The sequence below is a fragment of the Sciurus carolinensis genome, chromosome 10 (assembly GCF_902686445.1).
Source record: "Sciurus carolinensis chromosome 10, mSciCar1.2, whole genome shotgun sequence".
Taxonomy (NCBI): Eukaryota; Metazoa; Chordata; class Mammalia; order Rodentia; family Sciuridae; genus Sciurus; species Sciurus carolinensis.
The window spans coordinates 73,085,661-73,092,690 of NC_062222.1; positions in this window are offsets into that span (position 1 = coordinate 73,085,661).

Genomic DNA, 7,030 nt, shown 5'->3' on the forward strand with positions numbered 1-7,030 from the left:
GCAAAGGCAGAAGGTACCTCTTCAATTTGAACCTTGCAGTTCTGAATGGTCACTGTAATCCTCAATCCCTTCGATCACCTGTTGCCTTGGTGACTGGAAAGTTGTCATCATCAATCTTTTTTTTGGGGACAGGGGGCTGATCTCGGCAGAGTCCAGGGCAGACATAGCACCAACCTTATCACCTCAGGTACACATGACACCTCTTGGGGTCAAAGTTGGATGGCATGTGGAGGCTTCTGGTGTTAGATGAACCCATATTTGGGACAACCTGAAGAAAGTAACCTCTTTTGAGCCAAAAACTAAAAAGCCAATGTGTTCTTAATGTCTGCCCCCAATTTTTGGTCCTGGGGTTTGCACCCAAGGGTACTCTACCACTGAGCTACATCCCCAGCCTTTTTTTTTTTTTTAAATTTTGAGACAGGGTATTGCTAATTTGCTAAGGTTGGACTTCAACTTGGAATCCTCTTGCCTCAGCCTCCTGAGTCCCTGGGATTACAGGTGTGTGCCACCCCACTCAGCTTTAATGCCAACTTTTTAATGGTGGTTGCTTTGAAATCATCTGAAACGAAATCTTAAATAAGAAAATAACTCTATTAATTTGATTTTGCTTAGTCTTATATTTGTTTTCTGCTAAGTTTGCTGTTGTTGTTTTAGTGTGTTTGCCAAAAAGTCTATGAGAATCTCTAAGCCAGGTCTTTTCTACTGCTACTTAGGGGTACATAAACAGTTGGGTTTTTTCAACATAGTGAAGGTCCAGAATTTCTGGACATTATATTCCCTTTATAACTTGACTTAAAACTTGGCTTATAATACCTTGCTGAAAGCAACAAAAACAGCAACACACACAGCTGGCTCTTCTCAGATACTTCCCCTAGAGCTACTATCCAGACAGTGAGGTTTTTTGCCTTCCTAGTTATTGTAAGCAGCAATTTTATTGAATGTTTTGACATGAAAAGTACTTTTCTTGCTAGACTATTCATTCCCCTGCCCAACATTGAAGAGAATGCTGTATATTTCTAGGTTTTACTTATAACAGTGAAGAAAAGCAAAACTGGGCTGCCCAGAAGGCCTATTCTTTCTCCCACTTTTCGGTTGCTTAATAAGAACATCTGATTTAACTTGAGGGAAGTACACAAATCTTAGTTCTTATTCTTTTACTATGCAAAGCCTTGGCTCCCAGCCCAGACATACTGAATCAAAACTGTCACATTAATAAAATCCCCATAGTAATTCTTTCACAATAAAATTTGGGATTCATCTAGCAGATGACCACATCATTGGTATATGAATTCCTCTTACCAAACTCTGGTCTAATAAGGCCATGTTCCTGTCTGGGAATCTCCTACTGTTACAGTCAATGATCTCCACCTGTTTTAGTTAGCTTTTTCACTACTGTGACTAAAAGATATGATTAAAATAATTTTAGGGGAGGAAAAGTTTATTTGGGGGCTTATGGTTTCAGAGGTCTCAGTCCACAGATATCTGACTCCATTCTTCAGGGCTCCAGGTGAGGCTGAACATCAAGGAAGAAGAGTGTGGTAGAGGGAAGCAGCTCACATGGTGATCAGGAAGCAGAGAGAGACTCCACTCTCCAGATACAAATATATATCCAAAGCCACACCCCCAATACATACAAATATGTACTCCTCCAGCCACACCCCACCTGCCTTCAGTTACCACTCACTTAATCCCATCCAGTGATTAATTCACCAACTGGGTAAAGGTTCTTGCAACCCAATCATTTCCCCCTCTGAACCTTCTCTCATTGTCTCACATATGAGCTATTGGGAGACACCTCATATGCAAACCATAACACCACCCTCTCACAACTTTCCTGCAAATATGCAAAGGAAGTCATCCTGGGGTCTTCTCCTGGCACATCTTTTATTCCATGTTCACTGTGCCCAACTTAGATATACCTCACTATAAAAGAAAAAAGATCATGTAATTTGCTGTTTACTTCACACTTAAATCCTTACTCTATACTTATTCCACATTAATTCTCATTCTTATTCTTAGGTAATACATATTTATTGCTCAACATCAACTTTTTTTTTTTTTTTTGCAGTGCTGGGGATTGAACCCAGGGCCTTGTACTTGCAAGGCAAGTACTCTATCAACTGAGCTATCTCCCCAGCCCCATTCAAGATCAACTCTTAATAATATTTCTATAGTCATGGTTGTCTGAAACAAGTTCTTTAATAAATTTCTCAGGAAGGACTCATGGAAACCTTATTCCTTCATGTTCTGGTACATTAATAATTAGTTTGTGCCATACTTTTATGTTTGAAAATTGGTTTTGTTAGATATAGTAAACTGACTTACTTTTCTTGAGAATCCTTTTTTGTTATTGTTGTTTTGTTTTGAACTGGGGATGGAATCCAGGACCTTGTGAATTCTAGATGAGCTGTCTCTGTAGCCCCTTCTTGAGAATCTTAAATGTGGTACTCCATTTTCTTGTGAATAAGCACTACTGAGAAAAAAAAATTTTTTTTGGTACCAGGGATTTAACCCACGGGCACTTAACCACTTAGGCACATCCCCAGCTCTTTTTATTTTTATTTTGAGACAGGGTCTCCCTAGGTTGTTTACAGCCTCACTAAATTGCTAAGGCTGGACTTGAACTTGTAATCCTCCTCCTCAGCCTCCTGAGCTGCTGGGATTACCCGTGTGCACCACCACATCCGGGGCTGAAAAAAATAATCTTTTTAGAATTAAATTTTCTTTCCCTTATAAGTCACTTATAATTTCTGCCTAGATGCCCCAGTTTTTTTCCTCTCAAATCCAGAAGTTTGGTGGACTGTGTCAGTGTTGGTCATGCTGGGCTAATGTTCTCAGGTCACAGTGTGCTCTCTTCAATGTGGAGTTTCAATTTTTTACATTTCCTTTAGTTATAAATAGTTGTACTTGTTTTATTCCTTTGGTTTCTTTTTCTTACAAAAAAAAAACAAAATCAAAATCAAAGCAAAACATACAATAGAATCTATCTACGTGAAGTTCTAAATCAGGCAAAAGTAATTTATGGTGATATAATATGAGAAATTGCCTGGGAAGGGGACAATGGAAAACAATGAGAATAATTTACTGGGAAGTGGCAGGAGGTGATAGAAATGTTCTATATGTTCATGGAAATATGGGTTACATTGGGATATGGATTTATCAAAATTCAACAAGCTATGCACTTAAGACCTGTGCATTTCACTGAATATAAAGCCTCAATTTAAAAGGGGAAAAATTATGCTTTTTGTCCCATACTCTGGTATATATGTATTTAATTTAGTCTTTTTAAATTTTTTATTTGTTCTTTTTAGATATACACGACAGTAGAGTGTATTTTGGCATATCACACATACATGGAATGTAACTTCCCATTCTTGTGGTTGTACATGATGTGGAGTTACACTGGTCGTGTACTCATATTAACATAGGAAAGTAATGTCTGAGTCATTGTACTGTCTTTCCTCTTCCCATTCCTGCTCCCTTCCCTTCATTCCCCTTTGTCTAGCCACTGAACTTCTATTGAATTTAGTCTTGAGTACTTATATTTATGCATTTATATATTTTTTATGGTTTATGTTTTCTTCTGTCTTCTCTAGAAGCTATATTTTATTAGAAGCCACTAGTTCTCAGTGTTTTGTCATGGCTGCTGGGTCCCCTAACGTACACTTCCATTTCCTTTGCCTATTTGTTAGAGCTCAGATCCAAATGTAGGAATACCTTAAATGACAGTGTCATGGGTAGTAGAAATCATAGTACCTCCTGTCTTGTGGAAGCTGTGACTCCTTGTTGAGGTATTGGAAACAGCCTCTCTTGTTCTCGGCTTCAAATGTTAAAGGTTGGTGTGAAGAAGCTTTCTAGTTTGATACCATTCCATTTGTTGAGTCTTGATTTTATTTCTTGCACTTTAGGAGCCTGACTGAGGAAGTTGGTTTCAGAGTCTACAAGATGGAGAGTTGGGCTTACTTTTTCTTCTAGTAGGCGCAGCCACATCAATGTTTATAGCAGCTCAATTCACAATAGCTAAGCTGTGAAACCAACCGAGGTGCCTTTCAACAGATGAGCGGATAAAGAAAATGTGGATATATACATAATGGAATATTACTCAGCCCTAAAGAAGAATGAAATAATGGCATTTGCTGGTAAATGGATGGAGCTGGAGAATATCATGCTAAGTGAAATAAGCCAAACCCAAAAAACCAAAGGCCAAATGTTCTCTCTGATATTTGAATGCTAACTCACAACAAGAGAGGGTAGGGAGGGGAAGAATAGAAGTTTTTTGGAATAGACAAAGGGGAATGAAGGAAGGGAGGGGGGATGGGAACAGGAAAGACAGTAGAATGAATTGGACATAACTTTCCTTTGCTCATACATGAATACACAATCAGTGTAACTCCACATCATGTATAACCACAAGAATGGGATCCTAACTGGAATGGCTTGTACTCCATGTATGTATAATACGTCAAAATATACTCTACTCTCATGTATATATAAAAACAAATTTTTTTTAAAAAAGGAAAAAAATGTTAATGGGTTTGGGGTTGTAGATCAGTGTTTAGAGCACTTACCTAGTATGTACAAGGCCTTAGGTTTTATCCCCAGGACTTTAAAAAAAAAAAAAAAAAAAAAAAACAGAAAGAAAAGATAAAAGAGTAAAAGAGCAAGAAGGATGGAAGTAAGAAAGGAAAGAAAGAATTGGTCTTCAATCCACAGAGCAAGAGAAGTTTCAGCACAACTGTTGTGTTTCCTCAAAGCTGCTCTGGTGTCAAGATGACCAGCAGGTTCTCTAAGGAACACTGCCAGAGCAGGTACCATTCCTTCTTTTTGGAGGTTCATGGATCTTCATAGGTTACACCCATTCCTTAATCCATTGTGTTCTGTTTTTTTGTTTGTTTGTTCTTGGTTTTTTGGTGCTAGGGATTGAACCCAGGGGACCTTTACCACTGAGCTACATTCCCAGCCCTTTTTATTTTTTGTTTTAAGACAGGGTCTCAGTCCTGGCCTCTAATTTGTGGTCTTCCTGCCTTAGCCTCCGAGTGGCTGGGATCACAGGCACCGTGGTACTGTCTAATCCATTGTGTTCTGACCCTCTTCTCTTTCTCTCTCTTTAAATTCACTATAACCTGAGACTTTCTTATACCATCCAGTGACCACTTGTACCTCTCTGATGACTCCCATTTTATTCATATTTCCAACAGGGTCATATCGTTGAATTGCAGTGGGAAAGGAGGGTTTACATGTGATAGTCTGATTTTTTTTTTTTTTTGGTACCCAGGATTGAACCCAGGGATGCTCAACTACTGAGCCACATCCCCAGACCTTTTCTATATTTCATTTTGAGACAGGGTCTCACTAAGTTGCTGAGGCCGGCCTTGAATTCGAAATCCTATTGTCTCCTGAGCTACTGGGATTACAGGTAGGTGCCACCACATCTGGGTGATTCCTTTTTTTAAAACACCTGGTGCCTAGAAGTCTGTGCCTTGTACTTAATAAGCACTCAAAGATAAGTTAGATTGGTAGCACAGACTTGTAATCCCAGTGAGTCAGGAGGCCGAGGCGGGAGGATAACAAGTTCAAGACTAGACTAGGCATGACCCTGTTTCAAAACTTTAAAAAAATATTTTAAAAGAGCTGGAGATGTAGCTCAGTGGTAGAGCGCTCTTGGGCTCAATACTTAGTACTAGGGAAGTTGGTGGCGGGTAATGGGAGGGGAGGGAAAAAGAAAATGTATGTTGAATAAAGATAGGAGACTTAGAAAATACCCACATCACTGAGTTTGATGTTTCTTTCTAAATCTCCCTTTCTGGGTTTGCTACTAAAATCAAGATGCACACAAATCCAAGGGTTGAATAGGGATTAACCATGATAAGCTGGAAAAGATGTTCTAGATCTGCCATCAACTGTTGGAATAACTAGAAGCAGATAGTAAACCTTGGGTTCCGAGAGCCAGAGGACAAATAGGAAAGGGTGATTTAAGAAGTGCTGTCCTGGGTAAAAGAGCACCATGCATTGGAGTCCAACAGTAGAGACCCTCAGAGCCTCCTAGTTGAGTAACACCTGGAGGTGTTCCTGTTTTTGTCTAAGTACCAGAAAGCTAGAAAAAGCATTGTTCCCACTACAACAACAAAAAACTAGATAATCTATAAAATCATAACTTTGAGATCCCTTTTAATCTGGGAAACCAACTGGCCTGAAATCTAAGGAAAGGTAGGTACCTCTAAAAAGAGATGAGATGCAAGCAATGGCTAATCTGTGGCAGAGCATGGGAAAGGACATATGGAAGCCACACAAACAGCAAAGGAGAAATCAACTAAATTATTAAATACATTTCTAAAGACTAAATGTGTGCTGGTGTGCTTACAGAACTCCAGGGGAGCCACAATCTGGGAAATTCCCATCCACTCACAGACTTTTCTCCAGGAACCCAGGACAAAGACTGGGAGCAGGGTGGAAGGCAAGAGAAAGTGTTCTGGGCAGGAGGTTACTGGTCTAGAGGAGAGGACTGGCTGCTCTTGCAGGAAAGACAATAAACATCCCAGACCCTAATTCCCTAAGGAACAAGACTCAGCTTGATGGAGAGAAGCAGAAACCCTGTTGTTCCACAAGGAACAGATGGACACCCATTGCACCTGGAGAGAAAGGAAAAGGTAAAAACCTTCTACCCTTGGGGGAGGGACTGGAAACTGTCTTGGACTCTGATCATTAAAGATCATAAGCTGGGGGAGGGTCAGTATCACTGGAAGAGCCCTATCCAAGGCCCAGGGACACAGACCCAACCCTACCTAAGGCTGAAGTTGGAACAGGACCACAGAAAAGCTGACTGTCCCACAACCCCACCAGCCCCAACCAGTCTAGTAAGCTAAGTAACAAGCAGTTTATTGCTGGGAAAAGAGCACCAGTTTGGAGAGAGAACCTGAGTCCCAGGAGCACAGAAAACTTAAACTGAAAGTGGAAGGGAAGCATTGAAAAAATGAACCAGCCCTCACCCTAAGTACAAAATAACTCTCAAGGAAATTGAAAATGATGATTT